General features: G+C 45.4%; 1 protein-coding gene and 1 pseudogene across 1 annotated transcript in view; one reads left to right on the plus strand and one right to left on the minus strand.

The window, feature by feature from the left end:
• The window catches only part of LOC111965350 (coagulation factor V-like), a 27990-nt gene extending 24167 nt beyond the window's left edge, over window positions 1-3823 (plus strand). The window contains exon 6 of the transcript XR_011480052.1: window positions 3119-3823. The gene's annotated coding sequence lies outside the window, so the exon portion shown is untranslated. The remainder of the gene's footprint in view (window positions 1-3118) is intronic.
• Window positions 3824-5001: 1178 nt separating this feature from the next.
• LOC139027841 (F-BAR and double SH3 domains protein 1-like) lies at window positions 5002-22228 on the minus strand (annotated as a pseudogene).
• Window positions 22229-23440: the final 1212 nt, after the last annotated feature.

Genomic DNA, 23440 nt, shown 5'->3' on the forward strand with positions numbered 1-23440 from the left:
CTCCCATTCCTATGGAGCTAGGAGGGGCTGCGTCTAGGGAGACCGGAGGAGGAGGCTCCTCCTGTACCCAGTGTGGCCGGAGATGGCACACTTCCGGTCGGTGCTGGAGGAGTCCATCTAGGAGTCGAGAGGGCAGGCAGAACACTCCTCGGTCACCCCAGGTGAGTCAGCACCACACTCTCCCAGAGCTTCCTGTTGGTCACATGTTTTTGTTAATCTGTTTTCTGAGGTTTTTCCCCTCTCCAGCATAAGGCGCTAGTCGATTCAGGCGCAGCGGGGAATTTTATAGATCGCGGATTCGCCCAGAGGTTGAGTATTCCGTTAGTCAAGGTAGACCCACCCTTCCCCGTGCACTCCTTAGACAGTCGACCGTTAGGGTCAGGGCTGGTCAGGGAAGCCACAATTCCTCTGGAGATGATGACGCAGGGGAATCATAAGGAGCGGATTAGTCTGTTCCTTATCGATTCACCTGCGTTTCCGGTGGTGCTGGGGATTCCCTGGCTGGCTATTCACAATCCTACTATTTCGTGGAGACAAGGAGCTCTCCAGGGGTGGTCTGATGAGTGTTCAGGCAGGAGTTTCCATCGGTGCGACAACAGTGGAGAGTTCAGACCAGGTTTCCACCGTGCGCATTCCTGCTGAGTATGCCGATTTGGCTATCGCCTTCAGTAAGAGGAAGGCGACCCTATTACCACCCCATCGACAGGGGGATTGCGTGATAAACCTCCAGGTAAAAGCTGCACTCCCCAGGAGTCACGTGTATCCGTTGTCCCAGGAGGAGACGTTGGCTATGGAGACATATGTCACGGAGGCTCTGGGACAGGGGTACATTCGGCCCTCCATGTCACCCATCTCCTCAAGTTTCTTTTTTGTGAAGAAAAAGGAGGGTGGTTTGCGTCCGTGTATTGAATATCGAGGTCTAAATTCCATCACTGTGGGTTTTAGTTACCCACTACCTCTCATCGCTACGGCGGTGGAATCATTTCACGGGGCGCGATTCTTCACGAAATTGGACCTCAGGAGCGCGTATAATCTGGTGCGTATTCGGGAGGGAGATGCCGTACGGGTTAAAGAATGCTCCAGCCATCTTTCAATCCTTCGTTGATGAGATTCTCAGAGACCTGCACGGACAGGGTGTAGTGGTGTATATTGACGACATCTTGATCTACTCCGCTACACGCGCCGAGCATGTGTCTCTGGTGCGCAAGGTTCTTGGGCGACTGCTGGAGCATGACCTGTACGTGAAGGCAGAGAAATGTGAGTTTTCCAAACGAGCCGTTTCCTTCCTGGGTTATCGCATTTCCACCTCGGGGGTGGTAATGGAGGGTGACCGCGTCAAGGCCGTGCGTAATTGGCCGACTCCGACCACGGTAAAGGAGGTGCAGCAGTTCTTAGGGTTTTCCAATTACTACCGGAGGTTTATCCGGGGTTTTGGTCAGGTGGCGGCCCCTATTACCTCACTGCTGAAGGGGGGCCCGGTGCGCTTGCAGTGGTCAGCAGAGGCGGACGGAGCTTTCCGTCGTTTGAAGGCGCTGTTCACCGACGCGCCAGTGTTGGCGCATCCTGACCCTTCTTTGGCGTTCATAGTTGAGGTGGACGCATCCGAGGCTGGGGTTGGGGCTGTGCTCTCCCAGCGCTCGGGTACGCCACCGAAGCTCCGCCCCTGTGTTTTTTTTTCGAAGAAGCTCGGGCCAGCGGAGCGGAATTATGATGTGGGGGATAGGGAGTTGTTGGCCATGGTTAAGGCTCTGAAGGTGTGGAGACACTGGCTTGAGGGGGCTAAGCACCCTTTCCTCATCTGGACTGACCACCGTAACCTGGAGTATATCCGATCAGCTAGGAGACTGAATCCTCGTCAGGCAAGGTGGGCCATGTATTTCACCCGATTTCGTTTTACGATCTCGTATCGACCAGGTTCCCTCAATACTAAGGCCGACGCGCTGTCCCGCCTATACGACACTGATGACCGGTCCATCGATCCTACTCCCATCATTCCGGCTGCCAAGCTGGTAGCACCGGTAGTATGGGAGGTGGACGCGGACATCGAGCGGGCACTAAGGGAGGAACCTGCGCCTCCACAGTGCCCGGAGGGTCGTAGGTACGTGCCGCTCGCTGTTCATGATCAATTGATTCGATGGGCTCATAGTCTACCCTCGTCAGGTCACCCGGGTATTTCGAGGACGGTGCGTAGTCTTAGAGGGAAGTACTGGTGGCCTACCTTGGTGAGAGACGTGCGATTCTATGTCTCCTCCTGTTCGGTGTGCGCCCAGAGTAAGGCTCCTAGGCATTTGCCTCGAGGGAAATTACAACCCCTCCCCGTTCCACAACGGCCGTGGTCCCATCTATCGGTGGATTTTCTTACTGATCTTCCCCTGTCTCAGGGGAACACGACGATCCTGGTCATTGTGGATCGGTTCTCTAAGTCCTGCCGTCTTATCCCGTTGCCCGGTCTCCGTACGGCCCTGCAGACTGCGGAGGCACTATTCAGCCATGTCTTCCGGCACTACGGGGTGCCCGAGGATATCGTTTCTGATCGGGGTCCCCAGTTCACGTCCAGAGTATGGAAGGCGTTTATGGAGCGTCTGGGGGTCTCGGTCAGCCTGACCTCGGGTTATCACCCGGAGAGTAATGGGCAGGTGGAGAGAGTGAACCAGGAGGTGGGTAGGTTTCTGCGGTCGTATTGCCAGGACCGGCCAGGGGAGTGGKCAAGATACATCCCCTGGGCAGAGATGGCCCAGAACTCACTAAGCCACTCCTCTACCAACATGTCACCATTTGAGTGTGTGTTGGGGTACCAGCCGGTTCTGGCACCATGGCATCAGAGCCAGACCGAGGCTCCTGCGGTGGAGGAGTGGGTGCAGCGCTCTAAGGAGACCTGGAGAGCCGTCCAGGAGTCATTGCGTCAGGCGATTGGACGGCAGAAGAAGAGCGCTGACCGTCACCGCAGTAGGGTCTGGCTCTCGACCCGAAACCTGCCCTTCCGCCTGCCCTGCCGGAAGCTGGGTCCGCAGTGTGTAGGGCCATTTAAAGTCCTGAGGAGAATAAACGAGGTGTGTTATCGATTGTTACTTCCTTCGTATTATCGTATTAACCCCTCGTTTCATGTGTCTCTCCTCAGGCCGGTGGTAGCTGGTCCCATGTAGGAAGGTGAGGTTCCGGAGGTCCCTCCGCCCCCTCTGGACATCGAGGGGTCCCCGGCGTACACGATGCGGTCCATTCTGGACTCCAGACGCCGGGTGAGGGGCCTGCAGTACCTCGTGGACTGGGAGGGGTACGGGCCGAAGGAGAGGTGCTGGGTCCCGGTGGGGGATATATTGGATCCAACTATACTAAGGGAATTCCATCGCCTCCATCCGGATCACCCTGCACCTCGTCCCCGGGGTCGTCCCCGAGGCCGGTGTCGGCGCGCTGCGGGGGCCGCGCGTCAGGGGGGGGGGGGTACTGTCACGAATACCACCGAAGGTGGCTCCCCTTCCTGTTCGGGTGGCGCTCGGCGGTCGTCGTCGCCGGTCTACTAGCTGCCACCGATCCCTTTTTCCTTTTCGTTTATTTCTGCCTAATTGTTTTCACCTGTTCCTTGTTGGGGTTTTGGGATGGGTGTTATTTAGGTTCGTTTTGCCCGCTAATGTTTGTGCGGGCTTATTGGTTGTTACGTTTGGTGATGTATCGTGTCTTGTTTTGGGTTTTTCCCTGTCCAGTGTTTGTAACGAGGTTTGGGGTTTGTTTAGCGCCAGTGTTTTGGGCATTCACCCATGTTTGGACCTGTTACGTTTTTGAAGGACATTAAAGCGTTTTCCCGTTCATTTCGCTCTCTGCATTTGACTCCTCACTCATTTCACTCACCCGCCGTTACAGTATAAGGTAAAAAGATTAGGCACAAGTTCACTTTAACCACAATACTGCACATTTCTACAGGATCAGAAATAATTCCGTATTTGATCATAAGCAAATACATACAGTGCCTATAGTAAGTCTACATTCGTTGAATCTTTTTCACATTTTATTGTGTCAGTGCCTCAGAGTTTCAGGCATTAAAATAAGGATTTTCCCCCACTCATCTACCCACACCATACTACACACTTTTGGGGATTTTTTTGTTATTGTGAAAAAATATAAAAAATACAAAACAGAAATATCATAATTGGATAAGTCTCCACCCCCCCCTGAGTAAATACTTGGTGGAAGCACCTTTGGCACCAATTACAGCTGAGCGTCTGTTGAACTAGGTCTCTATCAACTTTGCACACCTACTGTAGATTTGGCAATATTTGGTCATTCTTCTTTACAAAACTGTTCATGCTATGTCAAGTTCCTTGAGGAGCGTTGATGGACAGCAATCTTCAAGTCATGCCACAAATGTTCTATTGGATTTAGGTCGGGGCTCTGATTGGCCACTCAAGGACATTTACCTTTTTATTCCTTAGCCACTCCACCGTAGCTTTGGCTGTATGCTTCGGGTCGTTGTCATGCTGAAAGGTGAACTTCCGTCGAGTTTCAGCTTTCTTGCAGAGGGCAGCAGGTTTTCCTCAAGGACTTTTCTGTACATTGCTCAATTAATTACCCCTTCTATCCTGATAAGTGCCCCAGAAAACATCCCCATAACATGATACTGCCACCACCATGCTTCACAGTAGGTATGGTGTTCTTTGGGTGATGTGCCATGCTGGGTTTGTAACGCTTTGCATTTTTGTTTTGTCAGACCACAAACGTTTTTGCCACATGGCTACATAATCTCCCAAGTCTTTTTTTGCTTACTTCAAACGGGATTCAACGTGGGCTTTCTTGATGTAATGGCTTCCTTCTCGCCACCCTAACATACATGCTTGGGATATTGTCGTCACATGCACACACGCAGCTCTTTCAAGGGTGCCTTTGGACTCTTGTTAGCCTCTCTGATCAGTCTCCTACTTGCTTGGTCATCCAGTTTGGAGGAATTGCCTGATCTAGGCAGGGTCTTTGTGGTGCATTACACCTTCCACTTCTTAATAATCGGCTTGATATTCAAGCACTTGCACGGTACTGTTCCTTGATAACGAAGTCTATGAAGTCTTTGAAGTCTATGAGGTATAATGACTGAGAGTGTGAATCCCCACCTGCCTTGCTGTCTGACAGCCTCTGTATTTCCAGTGGGACAGCAGCTTGCAACCTGTCCTCCAGATCTCTAGGAGGTGTACTGTTTACAGACCAGGACCCAGGGCCAGGTGAGGAGCAGAAGAGACCGCAGAGTGTTCCAGAGATAGGAATGGGTGGAGAGAACGGAGGAAGAGTAGGGGTGTGAATGATGCGGAATGGAATGTCGAAACAATGGGACTTCAGATCATAAAAACAACATCCGATAATCCCCTTGAGTAGAGAATGCAGAGATTTCTTTCAACATCCTCCAATTCTCTCTGCAGAGATTAATCTTCTATCACCTGACTAGTCTTATGGAATGTGTTGTACAGTACTACAACAATATGCCACAAGGTGGCACACCACACAATTAGACCACATCCGTACTGTTCAGAGCTTTCTTTCTCATCAACCCTTGTATGCTTTTATTGAAGGTACATTTGACGACAATGTCTCTTTCAGAGTGTTAACCAGATCTCTCACCTCTCCCTCATGTCTCCCAACAGCTCCACCACCAGAGAAGGGAAGACCCCTACACGTCCATCCAGCTCTTCCTCCCGGAAGCTGTCCTCCACCTCTCCCTGGTGGTAACGCAGCAGTCTGATGACCGCCACTTCTAGGAAGGTCAGCTCCTCTGCACCCTGGCCCTGGTACTCATTCAGTGCCCACGCCAAACTTGCATCACAGAGCACACCCACACTCGGAAATGAGAGACAATAATACATGGGAAAACGTTGTTTACATGACCAATGATAAACAAGATGGAGACACAGTAATATCAATTACACATTGAACCTGGAATTTGGTGAATCATCTCACAAACATTCAGAGGTGGGAGAGAGGAACTGGCTTTCTGGTTATTGTTTAGTGATGATTCTTAAGAGAGGAGAGCTTCTACTAACCCCCAGAGTGAGGGAAGCGTCCCTGCACCTTCTTGGAGTGTTCTGATGAAGAGCCGGAGCTGTACAAGGACCAGTCCTGCTGGGGACCAGGGATGCCCAGCTTAAGGTAGGCAGAGGAGCCTTCTGCTAGGGACAACAGGAACTGCTGGTAACTCTCAGGGACATAGCCAACCTGGCCTGCTGCATTATGGGCCTGCAAAAAGAGCACACATGCAGTGATGCTCAAAATTAGGGCTTTATTTTGACATTAGGTGAACAAAACATGGCTTTATGGATAGTGTAGTCAGGTAGAGTTTGACTTCATAGATGTGTAAAGTAAGCTAGTATAATAGTCTTTTAATTCAATTATGGCATCTCAATATTTTTCAAAGGATGAGGTTGCGACATAGTACCTCTTTCTCACACAGGAAGAGCAGTAGTGTATTTACTCTGTGCTGAGTATAAACAAGATGTGGGGAGACTGCAGCAGTTTGGTAGAGAGTAAATGTACTGTAGTAAATGTATGGGACCAACTGACTGCTACAGGAAATAGCACTGTTCATTGAGGCATAAGATGCRTCCTAAATGGCAACCTATTTCCTCTATGGCACCCTATTAGCCCATAGGCCTCTGGTCAAAAATAGTGCACAATATATAGAGAATAGGCTGCCATCTGTGGCGCAGCCAGAGAGAAACCTGTCCTTTACCTTCAGCCAGTCCTCCATGTCTCCATCCTCTATCACCTGAAGCTCCTCCCCCTCTGTGATTGATAGGCTCATCTCTTAGCAGGCCTACAAGAAGATGGGCGGGGCCAGTTGCGCACTATAAAACCTGAGACTAAAATCCCATTCCTGTAATATTGACTTTGCACGCTTTCATTTCCAAAACAGTAAGTTATGATATTCTCACCTGATAGCTGTAGAGAACCCTGCAAGCCAAGGGGTATCCGCACGGCATCGAGCACAAAGTTGAATCAATGAAAGCGTCACCATATTTATCATATTCGTCAAAGTCTGTAAACTCAGACTCGCTCTCTGAGATGTCTTCGTTGGACATATGTGCCTCGCTCAGCCTCCTGTCCCTCTCTAGCTACTCGTCTGCCTGGGTCATGGCGGTGCTCGCCAGCCTGGACTCCTGGCTAACCTGGACACACACACATGCACCTTTCTACCACCCGTCACCCCTCCCACACGTCTCTCACAGGCACTTTGTACCAGATTGATTTTACTCAGTCATCCCTTTTACAGCCACACCTAACACACTGTCACACCTCAGACATAATACATCAACACCTTAAAGATGGAATCTGCATTTGGAGAAACAGCACCACTGTTCGCCCCAGCACCTTTGTTATTGTTTTGTTGATTAATCAGAAGAGAGGAGTGTCCGGCAGAGTGGTAAAAAAAATCACACGTGCAGTGATGTCTGAAGGGGGACGACAACGACGACGACAGTGTTTGTTGTTTGCTGTAACTTCTTTGTTGCTGTAATATCCCAAATGGATGTGGCAGTTTCACCAATTAAGGATTATAGATTTCATCATTATACGGCACAGCAAAGAAAGGGTTGTAGTCAACAAGGACATCTGGGGTGGGCATTAGCATCATACTAGATTAATATTAGCAGCATATTGTCTGCATTATTCTTCCTAAACCCAACGTCTGTCCCGTAAAGTAAAGTAAAGAAACATGGTTTTCCAGGCCACAGCAAAATCTTGATATCCATTTTTTAAGACAAAGACAACAGCAGGAGGAGGTGGGTGAGGTGTGTGGATTGAATGAACAGTGCCAACTGACTCATGGTGCCAGCAGCATTTGCATTTGTCCTTGTGTGATGTGGGAAGTAGACAGTGACTCACGCATTCCATTCGGATACAGATACAGGGCACCCACCTGCCACAATGGGCCAGGCAGAGCGGAGAAGAGAGCCCTGCCATTAGATCTACAAAAGGGATCTAGTAGTACAAAGCATCCTGCATCTGCAGAGGCTTGGCTATAGGCCTAGGACACATGATGCAGCCTTCGTTTCTTTCTTCATCACACACACCACTCACATAGCATAAAATAACTTAGTCCACCTCTGCAGAAGGCTAACACGGGTGAATAAAAGAGGAACTCTGGTCTGTTAATAGAGCCTGCTTAAAGCTTAGTCGCTACATCAATTTCGACTTATAAATGAATGATATATACCCATTGATTCCTGAAGAATATAACTTACAAATGCCTCATGAGCTTAGTTCAACTATCCCACCCGTTTGGGTACCCATCAGAACCCAAAATATACGCTTGTTTGTAAACAATGTAAATGTAAACAAACACTGTGTAGCCTCAAAACACTATAATGTTGATATCATGGATGGTCAGTCCTGGAGCTCTATTGATTCAGAATGCACACCTTTAGGAAGAACAGGAGAGGTGAAGCTGGGATTATTTCACACACAAAGGATCATTCACTCCATGAAAATGAATAAACATTTTCACCAACAATCAGGCTTTTATCAAAACAGCTTTGTGGATATTAATTATCATATAATGGTGTTTACATGGTAACCAAGGAGAGTGGTATCAAAGCGAGCCACACCTTGTCTTTAGGGGCAACCTGGAAGTGAAAGCCGGCCGTTCTGGTGAAGGCCGGGGACTCAAGGAGGAAAAACAACCAACTGACTCCCACAGAACAGAACATTCTGCCTGGCCACCGTCAGCGGTGCCCAAGTGAGAAATGTCACAGCTCTTGGCATAAGAGAGGGACTACTGTCCGTGGAGGGTTTTACTGTGAGAAGAGCTTCAGTGGGTCCCACGCCTGACCTCACCTTGGTGGAGTCCTCGCAGATCTCGCTAAAGTCGCTGTGCGTGGACTGGCAGGTGTCGATATCTGTGCAGCACAGCAGAGTGAAGTTCTCTCGGATTTGGTCATACAGGTCGCCGTCCAGTCTCTGTTGGGTAAAAGGCAGAAGTGACAGCTGGGGTTATGGCCGAAGCCCTCATGCCAGACAAAATCAGAGGTGTTTTGAGGGGGAAATTCACTTGAGAGGATTTTAATCAACTGATTCATAATGAATTGCATTTGTTACTGCAATAATAAGAGTTGAGTCACAGAGAGATTTCCCTTGAGTGAGAGATGAAGAGGCACATTCAAGTAGATTGTGGTGTTATGAATGTTCTGTGGGGAAAATAACCCTTAAATTAATGTTTTCTGCTGAGCTGAACGTTTGACTCACATCATTACTTTGCAAAGGCAAAAAGTGAATAGAAAACATTTGAGCTCTACAGCTAAGACAACCACAGACAGGAAATGATTTAAGAGCTATCTCATACACATGAAGGAATGTTTTTTTTTCAGTGATAGGAGGAACGTCTGAGAGTGCAGACTATGCAAAGTGCTCATTCCTATAAGAGCCCATCTAATATACCTAAGACAACAGCCCATGATGAGAATCCAGAGAGACAGTATGAAGTTAGGAGATGCCAGGTGGTCTTACCCTCATGATGGCAGTCAGCTCTGCAGTGTAGAAGTACTGGTGAGGGGATTTGATGGAAGGTACTCATTACGCACCTCTGTCAGTCTCTGGTCATACTCTCTCTGCTTGTCATTCAGCTGGACAAGGGCAACAGGGAGGAGTGAGTAGATTATAAAATGTGCTCCATTTTGCAATAAATTCTAATATTACAGTTAATCAAAAGGCAAAATGTCAGGTGTCTAAGTAGAGTACAATATTTAAAAACTCAACTACATTATTCGTACATGCTTTATTGAAGACATTTCTACATAGTAAAGCATATAACCGATCGCAATCCTTTAACCTTTTGGAAATATTTGTACTCCAAAGGTGCAACTTTCACTGGGGATGGGGTCCCCCAGATACATTTTTGTCCCCCCAGTTTTATCACTGGAATGTGATACAAAACGAGGCAACGGTGTGCTTTAGGACCATGAGCACGCCTCCAAGTTGTCGGGTATGCGGTCTGGAGTGTTTATCAGACTGGATAAAATAAAATAAATGTATACATGTATGTTATGTCCTCTCCAGTTCTAAAACCAAAGTTGTGCCCCTGGTGTACTCTACAGTGCCTTCGGAAAGTATTCAGACCCCTTGACTTTTTCCACATTTTGTTAGGTTACAGCCTTATTCTAAAATGTATTAAATATTTTTTATCCCTCATTGATGGCTTTTGACTTCTAAACTTGAAATAGGGTTAATTATCAGGTGTCCTATGGAAATGAAGAGAGCCATAGTCTGGTTTCTACACCAGAAGTTAATGGTTATCTGTAGGAGGATTGTACAGTATATGCTCGAGGCAATTAAGCTTCGAATGTACTGAGTAAAGGAAAAGCAATCACATGGTTGCAGTCACTGATAAGGGTGGAGAGAGGTGGTTAGTGAGGAATGAGAGCCGAGGTCAGGTCAGGTCACATTAAGGGAGAAGGAACAGTTTATTGCCTGCATCACTAAACGTCTTGCCTAGCAATAAAGATGTAATGTTTAGAGAGTAGGAGGATACTTCACCCAAATTGGGGTATATATACTCGTGCTGGGGGAAACATGTCTTTGTCTGTTCACCTTTTACGTGAATAAACTTGGTTTGAGCTTTTAATGTTATCCGTCAGTTTTTACCCTGTTATTTAGAACCTAACATCATCAATCTACACACAGTACCCCATAATGACAAAGCAAAATTAAAAATTTAAAAAACGGAAATATAACATTTACATAATTATTCAGACCCTTTACACAGTACTTTGTTGAAGCACCTTTGGCAGCGATTACAGCCTCGAGTCTTCTTGGGTATGACGCTACAAGCTTGGCACACCTGTATTTGGGGAGTTTTTCCTATTTTTATCTGCAGATCCTCTCAAGCTCTGTCAGGATGGATGGGGAGCGTTTCTGCACAGCTATTTTCAGGTCTCTTCAGAGATGTTCGATCGGGTTCAAGTCCGGGCTCTGGCTAGGCCACTCAAGGACATTCAGAGACATGTCCCGAAGCCAGTCCTCCGTTGTCTTGGCTGTGTGCTTATGGTCGTTTTCTTGTTGGAAGGTGAACCCTCGCCCCAGTCTGAGGTCCTGAGCGTTCTGGAGCAGATTTTCATCAAGGAACTATCTGTACTTTTCTCTGTTCATCTTTGCCTCAATCCTGACTAGTCTCCCAGTCCCTGGCGCTGAAAAACATCCCCACAGCATGATGCTGCCACCACCATGCTTCACCGTAGGGATGGTGCCAGGTTTCCTCCAGATGTGACGCTTGGCATTCAGGCCAAAGAGTAAAATCTTGGTTTCATCAGACCAGAGAATCTTGTTTCTCATGGTCTGAGAGTCTCTAGGTGCCTTTTGGCAAACTCCAAGCAGGCTGTCATGTCCCTTTCTGGAAGGTTCTCCCATCTCCACAGAGGAACTCTAGAGCTCTGTCAGAGTGACCATCGGGTTCTTGGTCGCCTCCCTGACCAAGGCCCTTCTCCCCCAACTGCTCAGTTTGGCCGGGCGGTCAGCTCTAGGAAGAGTCTTGGTGGTTTCAAACTTCTTCCATTTAAGAATGATGGAGGCCACTGTGTTCTTGGGGACCTTCAATGCTGCAGAAATGTTTTGGGACCCTTTCCCAGATCCTTGACACAATCCTGCTCTACGGACAATTCCTTCGACTTCACAGCTTGGTTTTTGCACTGACATGCACTGTCAACTGTGGGATCTTATATAGACAGGTGTGTGCCTTTCCAAATCATATCAATTGAATTTACCACAAGTGGACTTTAATCAAGTTGCAGAAACATCTCAAGGATGACCAATGGAAACAGGATGCACCTGAGCTCAATTTCGAGTCTCATAGCAAAGGGTCTGAATACTGTAAATAAGGTATCTGTTTTTTACATTTGCAAACATTTATAAAAACCTGTTTTTTGCTTCGTTATTATGGGGTATTGTGTGCAGACCGCTGAGGATTAATTTTWAAAAAAAATACATTTTAGAATAAGGCTGTAACGTAACACAATGTGGAAAAAGTTAAGGGGTCTGAATACTTTCCGAAGGCACTGTATGTGTAGCAACTAGCCAGGTGACATTTATGCGGTGGTGGTGGTGGGGTACTTCGGCCTGTACACACTTGCATGTGTGTCAGACTACATTACGTAGCCTACCTTTGAACACATTTTTCTGCAAGCCTGTACTAAATGGAAAAATCCATGGTCACACTTCTTGGATCTGAAAAAGGTCAGATGAGGACGTGATAGAAATAATAATAGCAAGACTCGTATTGCCATTATTATAGATTATGATCAATTGACATAAAATATACACTTCAAGTGCGTATCTGAACATCTAGAATGCAATAACTACAGGTTTACATAACATCTAACATCCCATTACCTGCTCCCTCTCAGATGTTGAACTCCCTAACTATGGTACAGTGGGAAGCAGCATTCATTTAAGGCAATAAGCTGGGGGAAAAACAGGCCTAGAGTAAGAGTATCATTGGTGGGAAGATCAATCAAAAATAGATATGGTTTTACACTACATCACCAAAAGTATGTGGACACCTGCTCGTCGGACATCTCATTCCAAAATCATGGGCATTAATATGGAGTTGGTCCCCCCGTTGCTGCTATAACAGTCTCCACTCTTTTGGAAAGGCTTTCCACTAGATGTTGGAACATTGCTGCGGAAACTTGCTTCCATTAAGCCACAAGAGCATTAATAAGGTAGGGCACTGATGTTGGGCGATTAGGCCTGGCTCGCAGTCAGCGTTCCAATTCATCCCAAAGGTGTTCGATGGGGTTGAGGTCAGTCTCTGTGCAGGCCAGTCAAGTTCTTCCACACCGATCGACAAACTATTTCTGTATGGACCTCGCTTTGTGAACAGGGGCTTTATCATGCTGAAACAGGAAAGGGCCTTCCACAAAGTTTGAATCACAGAATCGTCTAGAATGTCATTATATGCTGTAGCGTTAAGACTTCCCTTCACTGGAACTAAGGGGCCTTGCCCGAAAGATGAAAATTAGTCACAGACCATTATTCCTCCTTTACAAAACTTTACAGTTGGCACTATGCATTGGGGCAGGTAGCGTTCTCCTGGCATCCACCACACCCAGATTCATCCATCGGCCTGCCAGATGTGTTTCCACCGCTCCAGAGTCCAATGGACCCTCCACCTCCAAATTCGATCCCGCTCCAGAGTACAGGCCTCGGTGTAACACTCATTCCTAAGACGATAAACGCGAAGCCGACCATCACCCCTGGTGAGACAAAACTGCGACTCGTCAGTGAAGAGCACTTTTTGCCAGTCCTGTCTGGTCCAGCGACGGTGGGTTTGTGCCCATAGGCAACGTTGTTGCCGGTGATGTCTGGTGAGGACCTGTCATACAACAGGCCTACAAGCCCTCAGTCCAGCATCTCTCAGCCTATTGCAGACACTTTGAGCACTGATGGAGGGATTGTGCGTTCCTGGTGTAACTCGGGCAGTTGTTGTTGCCATCCTGTAACTGTCCTGCAGGTGTGATGTTCGGATGTACTGATCCTGTGTAGGTGTTGTTACACGTGGTCTGCCACTGCGAGGACGATCAGCTGTTTGTCCTGTCTCCCTGTAGCGCTGTCTTAGGCGTCTCACAGTACGAACATTGCAATTTATTGCCCTGGCCACATCTGCAGTCCTCATGCCTCCTTGCAGCATGCCTAAGGCACGTTCACGCAGATGAGCAGGGACCCTGGGCATCTTTCTTTTGGTGTTTTTCAGAGTCAGTAGAAAGGCCTCTTTAGTGTGCTAAGTTTTCATAACTGTGACCTTATTGCCGTACCTCCTGTAAGCTGTTAGTGTCTTAACCATTCCACAGGTGTATGTTCATTAATTATTTATAGTTCATTGAACAAGCATGGGAAAACAGTGTTTAAACCCTTTACAATGAAGACTCTGTGAAGTTATTTTGATTTTTTATTAATTATCTTTGAAAGACAGGGTCCTGAAAAAAGGAAAGTTTCTTTTTTTTGCTGAGTTATATATATATATAATTAACACAGTTGAAGTCGGAAGTTTACATACACCTTGCCAAATACATTTAAACTCAGTTTTTCACATTTCCTGACATTTAATCCTAGTAAAAATTCCCTGTCTTAGGTCAGTTAGGATACCACTATATCACCACTAATTTCAGAATAATGTAGAGAGAATGATTTATTTCAGCTTTTATTTCTTTCATCACATCCTCCAGTTGGTCAGAAGTTTACATACACTCATTAGTATTTGGTAGCATTGCCTTTAAATTGTTTAACTTCGGTCAAACGTTTCGGGTAGCCTTCCACAAGCTTCCACAATAAGTTGGGTGAATGTTGGTGTAACCGATGTGAAATGGCTATGTAGTTAGCGGTGGTGTGCGCTAATCAGCATTTCAATCGGTGACGTCAACTCGCTCTGAGACCTGAAGTAGTTGTTCCCCTTGCTCTGCAAGGGCCGCGGCTTTTGTGGCGCGATGGGTAACGATGCTTCGTGGGTGTCAGTTGTGCAGAGGGTCCCTGGTTCGAGCCCGGGTCGGGCGAGGGGACGGACGAAAGCTATACTGTTACATTGATGCTGTTGACCCGGATCACTGGTTGCTGCGGAAAAGGAGGAGGTCAAACGGGGGGTGAGTGTATCCGATGTGAAATGGTTAGCGGTGGTACGCGCTAATAGCTTTTCAATCGGTGACGTCACTCACTCTGAGACCTGAAGTAGTTGTTCCCCTTGCTCTGCAAGGCTTTTGTGGCGCGATGGGTAACGATGCTTCGTGGGTGACTGTTGTTGATGTGTGCAGAGCCCAGGTAGGGCTCGAGCCCAGGTAGGGGCGAGGAGAGGGATGGAAGCTATACTGTTACATTGGCCCATTCCTCCTGACAGAGCTGGTGTAACTGAGTCAGGTTTGTAGGCCTCCTTGCTCACACACGCTTTTTCAGTTCTGCCCACACATTTTCTATAGGATTGAGGTCAGGGCTTTGTGATGGCCACTCCAATACCTTGACTTTGTTGTCCTTAAGCCATTTTGCCACAACTTTGGAAGTATGCTTGGGGTCATTGTCCATTTGGAAGACCCATTTGGGACCAAGCTTTAACTTCCTGTCTGATGTCTTGAGATGTTGCTTCAATATATCCACATAATTTTCTTACCTCATGATGCCATCTATTTTGTGAAGTGCACCAGTCCCTCCAGCAGCAAAGCACCCCCACAACATGATGCTGCCACCCCAGCAACATGACGATGGTCATTATGGCCCAACAGTTATACTTTTGTTTCATCAGACCAGAGGACATTTCTCCAAAAAGTACGATCTTTGTCACTATGTCCAGTTGCAAACCGTAGTCTGGATTTTTTTATGGCAGTTTTGGAGCAGTGGCTCCTTCCTTGCTGAGCGGCCTTTCAGGTTATGTCGATATAGGACTCATTTTACTGAGGATATAAATACTTTTGTAYCTGTTTCCTCCAGCATCTTCACAATGTCCTTTGCTGTTGTTCTGGGATTGATTTGCACTTTTTGCACCAAAGTACGTTCATCTCTAGGAGACAGAACGCGTCTCCTTCCTGAGCAGAATGACGGCTGCGTGGTCCCATGGTGTTTATACTTGCATACTATTGTTTGTACAGATGAACGTGGTACCTTCACGCATTTGGAAATTGCTCGCAAGGATGAACCAGACTTGTGGAGGTCTAGAATTGTTTTTCTGAGTTCTTGGCTGATTTCTTTTGATTTTCCCATGTAGGCCTTGAAATACATCCACAGGAAGATGCTGGAGGAAACAGGTACAAAAGTATCTATATCCACAGTAAAACGAGTTTACTGCATTTACACTTTATGTGTATTAAATGACAAATACTGTACATAGTTTAACAGTGCTGTAACGATGTTCGTCTGAGGAAGAAGGAGTAGACCAAAGCGCAGCGTGGTACGTGTTCATGATGTTTATTATAACCTGAACACTTGAAACAAAAAACAAAAGTGGAACAAAACGCAACAGTTCTGTCAGGTACTCACACTAAACAGAAAACAACTACCCACAAAACCAACATGGAAAATGGCAACCTAAATAGGCTCCCCAATCAGAGACAACGAGAAACAGCTGTCTCTGATTGGGAATCAATTCAGGCCACCATAAACCTACAAACGATAGGTTTAGACCATAAAAAATACCCATAGATAAACAAAAACCCTAGACAAGACAAAAACCCCTAGACAATACAAAAACTAAATAAACCACCCTTGTCACACCCTGACCTAACCAAAAATTAAAGAAAACAAATATAACTCAAGTCAGGGCGTGACAAGTGCATGTAGCATGTGGAGGTCTAAGCTGTGATAGTGTGATGGGTTTTCTAGGGTTCTCCACCGCTCCAATAGTAACCATTAGATCACAATCTTTTCAAGACTAATGAGTAACTCACATCCCTGCTTTGTTTGATTATCTGCCATTAACAACAACTACCTCAGAGTAGCATAAAGATTGAGAGGAAGTCCTCAGTAAGTGATCAATTTGTTGCCTTGTCTACAAAGGTATAGAGGATATGAAAGGCTTTGGTTGTTTGTGTTAGATTGTGTTAGAATGTATTTCCCTCCTTGAGAAAAACTGAAAGTATAACATGAGAAAACCTCTTGTAATGAGTTTTATGGTTATGTGAGGGGATGCATTGTGGGCTTAGAACAACGTGCCATGGTTACATCATTGTGTCATTTCCAGAAGCATGGAGGAGTCTATCGTAAACTACACTCTGTTAAACTAATATCTCCTCATTGACATGGAGAAAAATGTGTAAATAAGTGTACTTAATCGGAGTAGATCATTCTAGTGGGCTTGATGTGAATGTGTGTACAAGCTGTAGATAAGCTTTAACAGACTCCAAAACAATCTCTACACAACGTTCTCAACTTAGCGAAGCCTGATGAAGACAATTTACAGTTATGAACGCTACACTACTTTTGCGAAGTAGTGTATCTGGCTGGGTACTCAGACTCGGCTGCACTGCATCATACATTACTTCAGTGTCCTCCAATAAGCCACTGCACCGCTCAGCTCACCCTTTTGGCTCTCAGCTCCTTGGTTGACTTCTTCAGAGTGTCAGTGGTGAGTGAGCGATATCCGTCAGCGGCCGTGAGATGACGCGGTCCGCTCTGTGCCGTGGCCTCAGAGACCTACACATAGCAAACACACTCCTGGGAATAACACACACACACACACACAAAGGTAGGGTATTACACCAGCGCTATGGCATCCCCTGATGTTAGAATGTCTGATTAGAGAAGAGAGTATAGTATTCATACCCCTTGACTTATTGCACATTTTGTTGTGTTACAGCCTGAATTCAAAATTGATCAAATTAATGTTTTTTTCTCACCCATCTACACACAATACCTCGTAATGACAAAGTGAAAACATGTTTTAAGAATTTTTTAAACATTTATTGAAAGTTAAATACATAAATAGCTCATTTACATAAGTATTCACACCCCTTTGCTATGACAATGGAGCTCCAAATGGAGCTTGGGTGCATCCAATTGCCTTTGATCATCCTTGAGATGTCACTACAATTTTATTGTAGTACACCTATTGCCAATCCAATTATTTGGACATGAATTAGAAAGAAACACACCTGTCTATATAAGGTCCCACAGTAACAGCGCATGTCGGAGCAAAAACTATACCATGAAGTCCAAGGAACTGTCTGTAGATTTCCGAGATAGAATTATGATAAGGCATCATTCTGGGGAAGGGTATACAACTATTTCTATTTTCTGTGCTCTTGAAAGTTTCCAAGAGCAGAGTGGTCTCCATCATTGGGAAATGGAAAAAAGTATGGAACTTCCCAGACGCAGCCAAGAGCTGGTCGTCCGACCAAACTGAGCAACAGGGCAAGAAGGACCTTGATCATGGAGGTGAACAAGAACCCAATGACCACTCTGACAAAACTACAGATTTCCTTAGCTGAGATGGGAGAACCTGCCAGAAGGACAACAGTCTCTACAGCACTTCACCAATCTGGCATTTATTGGAGTGGCCAGATGGAAGCCACTCCAGAGAAAAAGGCACATGAATGACTCAGAGAATAAGGTAAAAGGTTATGTGGTCTGATGAGCCAAAAATGGAACTCTTTGGCCTGAATGCAAAGCGATATGTCCGGAGAAAACCAGGCACAGCGTATCACCCATCTAACACCATCCCTACCGTGAAGCATGTTAGTGGCAGTATCATGCTACGGGATGCTTTTCAGCAGCAGGGACTGGAAGACTGGTATGGATATAGGGAACAATGAATGGAGCCAAATACAGGCAAATCCTTAATGAGAACATGCTCAGTATGCAAACAGACTGGAGTGAAGATTTTAGTTCCAACATTACAATGACATTTACATTTTTACATTTAAACAAAAAACAATGACCCCAAGTATACAGCCAAAGCAAAGCTGGAATGGCTTCAGAACAAGAATGTGAAAGTCCATGAGTGGCCCAGCCAAAGCCTAGACTTGAATCTCATTGAAAATCTGTGGAAAGATTTGAAGAATGCTGTTCACCCCCACTCCCCATTCAACTTAACAGAGCTTGAGAAAATCTGTAAGGAAGAATGGGAGAAAATCCCCAAATCCAGATGTGCAAAGCCGATACAGACATACCCAAGACTACACAAAGATGTAATCGCCGCCAAAGTTTCTTCTACAAAGTGTTGACTCAGGGTTGTGAATACTTATGTAAATTAGATTTCTGTATTTCATTTTCAATAAATGAAATAAAAGAGCATGTTTTCACTTTCTCATTATGGGGTATTGTGTGTAAATGGGCAAATTTTTTAAATTATTTAATCAATCTTGAATTCAGGCTGTAACAACAAAATGTGGAATAAGTCAAGGGGTATGAATACTTTCCAAAGGCACTGTATATTACATATTTCCTTCATATCTGCATTTGAAACATTGCATGCATCTTGTCTTACCAAAATGGGAGGTTGGAATGACTGATAGTAAAAATGTCATTGTGCAGTGGGATCAAACTATCAAGCTCCTTATAGGTTACCCAGAGTTCAAAGAGTCTTCCTTGCCTCTTTGCCAGTCTTTCTTTTGGAACTGTATGGCCAGCCTCTGGGGAGCCTGAAAAAGGAATGTTTTAAAGTTGATTGGACACACAAGTAGGGGTATTTAATTCACCTTATAAACCTTGTTATAATCCATACATAGGAATTTGGTTTGTAATGCAAGTGCAGAGCCCAATTTACAGTAAACACGTCTTGTTTTTGTGTACGGGAGAACTTGCAGATGTTTGGAGCTAAAGGCAGAGGTTTGCTATCAATACTTGAAGCTCTGCCGGCGAAACCCTTGGTGGAAAGTCAACAACCCAGTGAAAACAGGCCTGTCCAGTGTTCACTTCCTGTTTCAGGGGAACTCACTGCCGACGTCAGAGAACTGATCCAGGAGCCTGGCTCAGAAACAAACTGGCTCCTTCACACCCAGACATCACATAGCAGAGCTGCTACGGGCCAGCCACCAGTAGTACTGAAGCCACAGACCGCTTTTATTCTGAAATGTTCAGATGTGGAGGGATTGGTTCACAGGCCCTTATTTCACCATCACCACCCTGCTACATTCTCCATGGTGCTAGGGTCTGAGATGGACCAAGTCTCACAGTCTATGGGTGGAAAATACTTGCCTGAGTGTTTATGTGAAAATTATTATAACTGTTAGACCTACTCTGTAGGTGTAATACTGATGCTAACTACCAACAGAGCCAGAAGCACAAACACCAGGAACAGCACAACAGGACAGTTGTTTCACTATGGAAACAAACTAGAAACCACAATGGTCAGAGGCAAGTTCAATGTCCATGGCAACAAATCGATAGAAGACTCATTAGGAATGCTCTTAAGTCCGGCACTATAGGACGTTACTACACTATAACCCAGCCAGTCACAATGTTAGAAAACTAATAGGATTAGGTCAGTTCAGTACATCTAAAGCAGACACAGCCATTGTCATTTAATGAAGATATCAGATAATCAAAAACCCTATTATGCACATCTTACAGAATGACCTACACCATCCATATTGCTCCATGGGGAAACAGCCAATCGGAAATCAGCACTACTGTATGACACAACTAGAACTGTTTCCCTGGTTCCTGAGACAAATGCACAACGTGTGCTGTATTCCCCTGCCTTGCTTAAGGACATAGACAACACCAAGGTCCCTGAAAGTCACCAACTCAATATCTGAATACATTCTATGAAAACATTCAATATGAGTGTTTTGAGTAGTTTCAAGTTGTATGTCACATGCACAAGTACAGTGACAAGCTTAACTTGCAAGCACTATCCAACAGTGAAGTATTCAATATCAAAATAGTATAACTAATAAAATAATATATTTTTAAAAAACAAGAGAAATAAGAGAGGAAGATATTGTGGCGATTTCGGCGCCAAGATCTTTGTAAGGCAGGGTTTACACACACAAACACACACCACCAGTCCAACTGAAGGGTTAAAACGGTTTATTATTATCAGGCTACAGCAGCATGGCTGATATACCAAAACTCAAAACAAACAGAGTAAACACTTTGTCACCAGTGGAAGGTCCTCCAATCTTGGTCTTTGGGGGTTCAAACCTTGTTGAAATCATAATTTCCTTTTTTCTTAAAAACCTCCTTCACCATATGCTCTGTCATTCCAATAACCTCCTACTCCTTCACCTGCCAGGGTCAAAAAAAAAGAAAAGAAAGACAAAGACAACCCAGGGCGAGGTTCAGTAGAAGCACTGATTGGTTTCACCTGTCTGCAGTTTGGCTCTGATTACAAGTGGAGACAGGTGTAGCTGTTCTGATACAGTCTAGAAGTTTTCCCCTGGTCCTGCCTCTGGGGAATACTTCACAATGCTGTCTGTGGCCCTGGCAGCCAAAAAACAAAGAAACCTCGCAGGCACATAACGTYCATCCACCACACAAGCCCTGAAACCGCTACACTTGAGTACTGTATGTAGGGATTAGGAGAAAGTGACTGATAGTAGGATAAATAATTATAATAATAGTAAACAGTATGGCAGCAACATAAGTGGTGGGTGGGTGTGTGAGTGATAGGTGGATATACATGTAAACAGGGCTGAAAAGTGGCAGGAATATATAAATACTTATGGTGATATGTAAACAGGAGTAATAGTGACCATTAGCAGGATAACTAGATAGATACTAATGGTAATGGCAATCAATAATTAATGAACAGAAGTGTAGTGGTAGTAATAAATATAATCAATATTTATTTTAACAGCGTTGGTGTGAGGGGGAGCAGTAGTTGTTAGCCATAAAACAGTCTTATGGCCAGGGGATAGAAGCTGTTTAGGAGTCTGTTGCTCGTTGAGGGTCAGAGTGGCAGAGGTGTTGTTGCCTACCCTCACCACCTGGGGGGCGGCCCGTCCAGAAGTCCAAGATTCAGTTGCAAAGGGAGGTGTTCAGTCCCAGGGTCCTGAGCTTGGTGACGAGGTTGGAAGGCACTATGGTGTTGAACGCTGAGCTGTAGTTGATGAACAGCATCCTCACATAGGTATTCCTCTTTTCAAGGTGAGAGAGGGCAGTGTGGAGTGCAATAAAGATAGCATCTTCTGTGCATCTTCTGTGGTACGCAAATTGTAGTGGGTCCAGGGTGTCTGCGATGATAGAGTTGATGTGTGCCAGGACCAGCCTTTCAAAGCACTTCATTATTACAGATGCTAGTGCTACAGGGTGGTAGTCATTGTGGCAGGATGCCTTAAGAGTTTATGGGAAAAGGAATGATGGTAGTCAGTTTGAAACATGGGGATTACAAGGAGAGGTTTAAAAAGTCAGTGAAGACAGCCAGCTGGTCTGCACATGCCCTGACATCACGCCCTGCGGCCTTACGAGTGTTGATCCGTTTAAAAACCTTACTCGCGTCAGCCTCGGAGAGAGATCCCCCCCAGTCCTCCTGATCAGCAGGGGCCTTCATGCAGGGCTCTGTGTTGTTTTTGTCGAAGTGTGTGTAAAAGGCATTGAGTTCGTCTGGTAGAGAAGCATCATTGGGCAGATCATGGCTCGGGCTTCCTTTCTAGTCCGTAATTTACAGTAGCCACTGCCACATACATTGAACGTCTGAGCCGGTATTGTTCCGATATTGTCATTTTGCCTGTTTGATGGCTCTGCGGAGGTCGTCGAGGGACTTCTTGTACGCGTTTGTGTCCTCAGCCGTAGCCACAAAGATGGCTGCGATAGCCTTGTGAGTGGTAGCTCTGTCCTTTAGCTTAGCACGCATCTCAGTGTTAACCCAGTAATGCCCTTAATGTAGGGAGGGCTGGGAGAGTTTAGGTTAAAGTAGTTGTAGAAATTATGCTAACAAAAACAGACCCTGAGAGGGCAGGTAAGTGTCCAGGAGATATTCCAAACCAATTTTAGTTCAATGATATGCCACTCTACGATATGGCAGGTCGTATCACAGGGTGTACCGCCCACCATGACTGGAGAGGGTGACGTGGTACAGAACATATAAGGGTACATTATAACACACACACACACCTGACCACAGCTTCTCATTTAGCATTAGTAGTATGAGAGTCCTCTCACCTGACTGTACTCTTTCTCTATGGCAACCAGTTGTTTACTGAAAGACCTGGGCAGAGAAAAATAAACATCACATAGAGACACAGTTTCATCCAGGATATGTCAGTGAACTGCATTTAGGCTGTAATTATATCCCCTCTTGCCCTCTCTCTCGCTCTCTAAGATACAATAATTGGCAGAAAGCAATAGGCTCACAGCACATACCTTGAAAGCTAATATCTCTAAACACTGATCAGATGCTAGACTGGAGCTGAAAGCTCAGCCATAGATCATTCTGTTTCACATACTCAGCATCCTTAGTGTATCTAATGGTTCTTGTGATGTCTACAATGCAAATTGCAGCCATACTGCGGCCATATACAGCCATACTTATCAGGTATGTACAGTATGTACAGTTGAAGTCGGGAGTTTACATAGGTTGGAGTCATTAAAACAATTTTTCGTCAACTCCACAAATTTCTTGTTAACAAACTATCGTTTTGGCAAGTCGGTTAGGACATCTACTTTGTACATGACACAAGTAATTTTTCCAAAAATAGTGTACAGACAGATTATTTCACTTATAATTCACTGTATCACAAATCCAGTGGGTCAGAAGTTTACATACACTAAATTGACTGTGCCTTTAAACAGCTTGGAAAATTCCAGAAAATGTCATGGCTTTAGAAGCTTCTGATAGGCTAATTTACATCATTTGAGTCAATTGGAGATGTACCCGTGGATGTATTTCAAGTCCTACCTTCAAACTCAGTGCCTCTTTGCTTGACATCATGGGAAAATCTAAATAAATCCGCCAAGACTTCAAAAAATGCTACCAAATACTAATTGAGTGTATGTAAACTTCTGACCCACTGGGAATTAGATGAAAGAAATCAAATCTGAAATAAATCATTCTCTCTACTATTAT

Source organism: Salvelinus sp. IW2-2015, linkage group LG6.1 (assembly GCF_002910315.2).
Source record: "Salvelinus sp. IW2-2015 linkage group LG6.1, ASM291031v2, whole genome shotgun sequence".
NCBI lineage: Eukaryota > Metazoa > Chordata > Actinopteri > Salmoniformes > Salmonidae > Salvelinus > Salvelinus sp. IW2-2015.